Source organism: Equus quagga, chromosome 10 (assembly GCF_021613505.1).
Source record: "Equus quagga isolate Etosha38 chromosome 10, UCLA_HA_Equagga_1.0, whole genome shotgun sequence".
Lineage (NCBI taxonomy): Eukaryota > Metazoa > Chordata > Mammalia > Perissodactyla > Equidae > Equus > Equus quagga.
The window spans coordinates 102992146-102999938 of NC_060276.1; the positions used below are offsets into that span (position 1 = coordinate 102992146).

The window sequence follows — 7793 nt, forward strand, 5'->3', positions numbered from 1 at the left end:
GTTACAGAAGTGTATCAGATGGACAAGATGATACAGTTGAATCTATTTTTGAAAAATCACCCTGAAAGCTAGTAGTACTCTTCACCCCTCGCCCAACCTATTTATCAATTCAAATTTCTTGATCCAAGAGATTTTGTGGGAGAATTTGTCTTTTGAGACTTTTAGCATGCAAGGGTCATTTTTCTTGATTTTGTTGCTGATCTCATTGAACTTTCCGTCACTGGATGAATAAGGAAGCCAGCATGGTTCTTTATGAGTTCTTCTGAGGAACTTTGACTGTAACGGTTTTCATTTCAGTGTATGCCTGCAGACCATACTCTCCCGGGTCCCCACCATTCCCAGACATCTTGTAGCCACCAAACGGTGGCCGGGCCCCAGATACATCATAGCAGTTGACCCACAAAGTGCCAGCCTGGAGGGCTTGGGACAGAGAATTGGCCTTGTCCAAGTCTTTTGTGAAGACAGCTGCAGCCAGCCTGTGCTTGGAATTGTTGGCTCTCTCAACAACTTCTTTTATGGTCTTGAACTTCAGGATCTGCATCACTAGCCCAAAAATCTCCTTTGTGATGGTCATGTCATCTTGCACATCTCCTAACACAGTGGGCTGGATGAAGTAGCCACGGTCAGCAGCCGCCCCTCCACCACACAGCAGCTTTGTCCCCTCCTCTTTCCAAGATTCAGTACAGTCAAGGACCTTCTTAAACTGAGTTTCATCCATCTGTGGCCCTTGCTTGGTCTAGCTGTCAAAGGAGTTCCCAACTACATGAGAACTGGCAGGGGTGATGCCCAGCTCCATGCACATGGCATAAACACCCTCCTGCACAAAGGTCTGCGAGCCCACACAGTAGCACTGGCCCTGGTTGAAGAACGGGGCAAAGTGGGCTCCAGGCCCAGTCCACATCAGCATCTGACATGATAATGTTGGGGTTCTTTCTCCCCAGTTCCAGGGTCACTCTCTTGAGATTACTTCTCCCCGCAGCAACCTGGATTAGGTGGCCAACCTCCTTAATCAAGTTGGCCATATGGAGGGCAGAGTGGAGTCTGCTCAGCCATCTTCATTATAACCACGTTTCCAGTTGCCAAGGCTGGGCCCAGTTTCCATGTTTGCATCAAGAGAGGCAAGTTCCATGGAATAATCTGCCCACACACTCCCAAAGGTTCATGGTTGGTACAGCTGAAGTCTCCATGGACGGGAGTGGTTTTCCCACGGTACTTATTGGACCAGCCGGCACAATAACAGAGACATTTGAGGACCATAGGTATCCAATCCACCAAGTAGGAGTTGATGTAGGGCTTGCCATTATCCAGGGTCCAAGGCTGCCAGGTAGGTCCAGTCCTGAATCAGATCAGCCAGGCAGTTCAGCAGCCGGCCCCTGTTGGACATATTCATGTGGCGTGAGGACGAGCCCAGCTGGAAGGTGGCTCAAGCAGCCTTCACTGCCCTGTCCATGTCTTCTTCGTCCCCTTCAGCTACCTGACAGATGACTTCCCCAGTGGATGATTGACACTGGGGAATGTTTTCTTGATGACAGCATCATGCCACTCATTGTTTATGAAGATCTTGTTGTAGAAGACCTCAGGCTGCTCACTGGGAGCCGGCAGGGCCTGGGTGGCGGCGGTAAACAGGAGGCAGCAGCCCAGGTGGGGCCCAAGGCCAGTGGTGGTGAGTGCAGCATCTCAACACACTGCGGTGGGTGCGGGCATATGGGTGGTGTGTCAATAGACAGATAGATAGATAGACAGACAGATAGATTTTGTGTGTGTGTGAGGAAGATTGGCCCTGAGCTAACATCTGTTGCCAATCCTCCTCTTTTTGCTTGAGGAAGATTGTCACTGAGCTAACAGCTGTGCCAATCGTCCTCTGTTTTATGTGGGATGCTGCCACAGCATGGCTTGATGAGCGGTACCAAGTCCACGCCTGGGATCTGAAACTGTGAACCTGCGCCGCCGAAGAGGAGCCCACAAACTTAACCACTATGCCACCAGGCCAGCCCCCAATAGATATTTTTTGAAGTAGACAAGCTGATTCTAAAGTCTACATGGAAAAATGAAGCAAGAATAACCAGGAAAACTCTAAAAAAGAAGAATGAAGAGGAATTGGCACTACAAGATATCTTGGTAGCTATCAAAAAACTGTAGGATCTATATTTCACACTGTATAGCCCGATAAACTCCAAGTGTATCAAGTGTTTAATAAGCTTTAAACCATTAAAGTGCTAGAAGAACATGTAACAGAATGGTTTTATAACCTTGGCTTGATAAAAGCCTTTCCAACTACAACTTAAAGTCCTAAAGCCTAAAAGAAAAAAGTCGATGAAATAAAAATTAACTAATTTTTTCATGGAAAAAAGTGCATAAACAAAGTCAAAAGACAAATAATGTTAGGGAATTTATTTGACTCATGCCACTAAGTGCTAATCTCCATTTTATGTTTAAAAAAAAAGACTTATGGAACTCCAAATGGAAAAGATTAATATCCCAATAGGAAAATGGGCAAAAGACATGTCTAGTTACAGCTGAAAACACATGACCCTTAAACGTGATAATAAGTTCAATCTCACTCATAAGATGCAAAAATTTGACAACAGACACGGTCTGTTGGCAAGGCTGTATGAAGGTAATTTACACATGGCTGGTTAGAGCACAAAAATGGTAAAACTCCTAGGAAAAATGATTTAGCAATATCTATCAAAATTACAAATAAATTTGCCCTCTAGCTGAGCAATCCCACTTACAAGAATTCATTTATAGGTATACCTGCACACAGAAGAAAGAACATGTGTACAAGGTTATTTTCTTGTAACGCTGTTTGTAATACCAAAAGTCTGGAAACAATCCAAGTGTCCAATAAAAGGATGCTGATTCAATAAACTGTAGCAGATTCACACAATAAATGACTATGTAGTCAGGAAGCTCTCTGTGTACTTATTCAGAAAGATTCCCAGGGTATACTATTAATGAAAAAAGGAAGATGCAGCACGTGCAAATAGTACACTACCTTCTGTGTAAGAAAGAGAAAAGAAAATCTATTTGCAGCAGCATAAATACTGGCAGAACAAATAAGAAACCAAAATAAGTGGTCATTCATAGGGGCAACGGTGGGGATCAGGGAGGACAAGGATGGGGTGGGAACAGGGATCCTGAATGTATACCTTTTTATATTGTTCTGAATTTTGAACCATGGGAATATACAGAAATTTAAATGCAAAATTAAATAAACAATACTTATGAACTTTTTTAATGTTGTGAAAGATTCCTTTGGCTTTATTCTGTTTCATCTTTAATTAGCTTACAAAAGACAATTTTAACACTTTCTTTTTACTTAATTACCAAAAACTGTCTTAAGTTCCCATAAGAAACCAGACTTCAGGGGCTCCCTTAGCACAGTGAATTTCCAGCTCTTTTGCCTTTTCTGCAAGCTGACCCCAAACCGTCTACCCACCTTCAACTCCCAAAATGTACCATTCATTTCAGCCAGTATACCAGCTATTAATACGTGTGAGAGTCTCACAGCAGTGGAAAATAAAAGGGGCTACAAGTTATGAAGAGGAGACACAGCCAAGTGCAGATGGGAAAGAAGTGTCTAGAAGGAGAGCTCTCCTTGGGTGAGCCTGTATTAGGACAGAGCAGGTCCAGGTTCGTGTACATTTGTGACTTGGGACCACAGACTCTTCAACAACATTAACCACCGGGACAAATTAAGCCTACATCTTCTGTATTGGTCTTGGTCTCAGTTCTTCCACTTAGAAAAGATCTTAAAGCTAAGAGCCTGTAGATAGTCTCTATGAACTCCATTACTTCAGTTAGTGGCATATTGCATTATTGGTACTAAACTTCACTCCTCCCTGTATCTATACACCTTGGCCAAGTTACTTAACAGTTCGTCCCACTAGAGGCACAGTGAATTTCCTCATGTCATGAATGTTGGCCTTGGCCATAAGGCTTGGTTTAGCCAATGGAATGTGGATAGAAATGACTGCATCTGTTAAGACTTTTAGATATTAAAAGATATTGTGTATTTGCGCTCACCTTTCTGGTACTTCTGCCATATACATAAGAACATGCCCTAGTTAACCCACTGGTGTAAGAAAGAGGAGAGACATCTAGAAACCTGAACTAACTTGCAGTCTGAGTCAAGCCCAGCCAAGCCAAGCCTTGAGTAACAGCCCCTCAGCTAATATACAGATGTGTGAACAATAGTAAATTGTTGTTTTAAGCCACTGAGTTTTGAGGTAATTTGTTGTGCAGCATAATTGTGTGAAAACCCTATAAATTGTCTGAGAGTGCCGGAAGGTAAGAGGACAGCACAAAAAGACAGGGCAGGGTCCCCCTCTGCTGTGCACAGGGTGGCTAGGAGCTGGAGCCGACTCAATGGCACTAACAACAAAAATCACTGTGGCAATAGCTTATTGATATGTCTGATCAATCTTGGTTCTAGAAATAGATATAAAAATGTGGTTTCATCACATTTGTACACTTATTCCATATAAAAAATAACTTTACCCACCTATTTTCTGATACCTTGATTTCTTTTTTAAAACAACAAAGTGTTTTATTTCACAATTAAAAATAAATGTCTCAAAATACATGTTATAAATAAAATGTTATCTGGAGGTAACTGTTATGGGCTGAATTGTGTCCCCCCAAAATTCATATGTTGAAGTCCTAACCCCTAGTACCCCAGTACCTCTGAATGTGGCTGTATTTGGAGACAGGACCTTTAAAGAGGTAATTAAGTTGAAACAAGATCATTAGGGTGGGCCCTAAACCAATATGACTCGTGTCCTTATAAGAAGAGGAGATTTAAGAAATATTCACAGAAGAAAGAGCATGTGAAGACACAGGGACAAGATCGCCATCTACAAGCCAAGGAGAAAGGCCTCAGAAGAAACTAATCCTATTGACATCTTGACCTCAGACTTCTAGCCACTAGGACTGTGAGAAAACAAATTTCTGTTGTTTAATCCACCCAGTCTGTGGTGTTTGTTATGGCAGCCCTAGCAAACTCCTAACGATTTTGGTACTGAGAAGTGGGGTGCTGCTGTAACAAATATCTAAAAATGTAGAAGTGGCTTTGGAACTGGATAATGGGTAGACAATGCCTTAAACTTCAAATTTCTACTGGAAAGTACGCTGAGTAAAAATCTGAGGTGCCAGTAACATCCCTCCTGTGGCACTGGGGAATTGAGATCTCTGTTCCCACCATGCCTATCTTTCCTCAAGCTCAAACTCCTGAGCATGACTCAGCCTTGGAGGCTAGAGGTGGAGAATGGGGAACTCTCCCAACATTGGTCAATCAATAGGGCAGAGCATAGGGAAGGGTACCAGTGCCAGCTATCTGAGGGGAATGTTTGAAGAACTTGACCTCCCTCCTAGGGTTACCATATAAAATATAGGACATTCAGTTAAATTTAAATTTCAGATAAACAACTACTATTTAAATACAAGTACATCTTAAATATTGCATGCAATATTCTTATACTAAAAAAGTGTTGTTTATCTGCAATTCAAATATAATTCAACATACTGTATTTTTATTTATTAAATCCAGACCAATCTCCTTCCCTTTCATTCTTGCCCAGGATTGACGCTATAATTAGAAACAGAGATGAGGGCCAGCCCAGTGGCATAGTGGTTAAGTTTGCGCACTCCACTTCAGCAGCCCAGGGTTCACAGATTCAGATCCCAGGTGCAGACCTACACAAACCTCATCAGGCCATGCTGTGGTGGCACCCCATATAGAAAATAGAGGAAGACTGGCACAGACGTTAGCTCAGCGACAATTTTCCTCAAGCAAAAAAGAGGAGAATTGGCAACAGACGTTAGCTCACGGCCAATCTTCCTCACCAAAAAAAAAGAAGAGGAAGAAACAGTGATGGAATGGTCTCAGGCAGCCACCAGTCAAGAAAGTGGGGCAGAAGAGAAGGGATGTACCTAAACATACATTTCTCATCAACGGATGAATGGATAAACAAAATCTAGTATGTATATATATATACACAATGGAATTTTATTCAGCCTTAAAAAGGAATGAAATTCTGACAACATGGATGAACCTTGAAGACATTATGCTAAGTGAAATCAGCCAGATACACAAGGACAACTATTGTATGGTTCCACTTATATGAAGTACCTAGAATAGGCAAATTCATAGAGACAGAAAGTAGAATAGAGGTTACCAGGGGCTGGAGGGAGGAGGAATTGGGTAATGGGTTCAGAGTTTCTGTTTGGGAGGATAAAAAGTTATAGAAGTGGATAGTGGGGACGGTTGTACAACACTATAAATGTACTTAATGCCACTGATTTGCACACTTAAGTTTAAAACGGTAAATTTTATGTTATGTACATTTTACCACAATTTTTAAAAATGTAAAGAGAATCCCCAAGGCTCCCTGCCACTGGCTGGAGCGATTTTCCCCAAGCCATTCAGCCATTTGTCAGTAATGGATAAACATCAATTGAGGGCTACTGCATTATTTTTTATGATTTGCATTAGGTATATATGACTGGATCATAAGCTTCTTGTTGTTACAAAGTCATGCTTCTTTATATCTTCCTCAGTGTAATATACATAGGTACTGCAAATTACTTATTAAAATAATTAATGCCTGTGGCCATATATTTCTTTTTGGTCAGAACAAATCAGTTTATGTTAGGAGGTTTCCATATATTGAATATTTTTACTAATGACTCATCATGACTTGTGAGTGGCTATTCTGGACCAAGTTTGACTATTCAAACAAATTTTAAGACATCACATTAAACTGGTTTCATGAAGTCCATTTCACGGCCAAAATCCCAAACCCTTGTTACCCTGCTTGCTGCTATCACACTGGTAGTTTACTGAGCAATAAAGAATTTATACGGCAAATACCTGAGAGATCAATGTTTACCAGAACCTAACAAGGACTTTGAACCTGGAAATTAATACCTACAACATTCTTGAAAACTTTGATCATTTCAGTGTTCAAGTAATAATTCCTCACTCCTCTGTGAACCTGAGATCAGATGAAGATACCAATGAAATAAGTTTACTATATTTTGTCTTAAATCTGTTAACAGTTATCCTCTAACACAATCACTATAAATATAACTTACAAGAAGGATTTATCAAACTGTACTGACAAGTGGAGAAACACTGGATGAACTGTCAGAAGATTGTTTAAGCACTAAATGAGGATCTACTCACTTATTTCTCAGTTTCCATGTGCATAAAAGGATATAAAAGTATCTCCTTCACCGACCTCACAAGGTTGTTTTGAGAGTCAGATGAGACAGTAACCTTAAACACACCTTCGGAACCTATAAAGTAAAATATGACATCATGTTGACATTATGAATTTCAGGAGTGAAACTGGGCTTATCCCAGCTACAGACAAGGAGTTGAACTGTCAGCAAAACTTTTGCATTAAAAACTCCAACATTATGTCTAATCCTTAGGAAATTGAATTCATATTTCAGAAAATACATTAGATTCCAGGGCAATAATTAATAGGATGGTAAATGGGATTACATGTCTGGACCAATTCCCAGGGCTTATTCAAAAAATTCACTGAAGTAACCTACATTTGGTTTGAGAGTGTTTGAAGAGTGTTCAACGTATTCAGCAGATAAGAGGTACATCATTTTCTAGAGATGAAGTAAAAACTCTCATTAAAAAAAATGTGTGAGGGGCCAGTCTTGTGGCTGAGTGGTTAAGTTTGCACGCTCCGCTTCGGCAGCCCAGGGTTTCACCGGTTCAGATCCTGGGCGCAGACATGGCACCGCTCATCAAGCCATGCTGAGGCGGCGTC

The 7793-nt window shown here is 41.2% G+C and overlaps 1 pseudogene; it reads right to left on the reverse strand.

Annotated features, from left to right (window-relative positions):
* Positions 1-250: 250 nt before the first annotated feature.
* Positions 251-7793, reverse strand: part of LOC124245523 (aldehyde dehydrogenase, mitochondrial-like) — a 52880-nt pseudogene continuing 45337 nt past the window's right edge.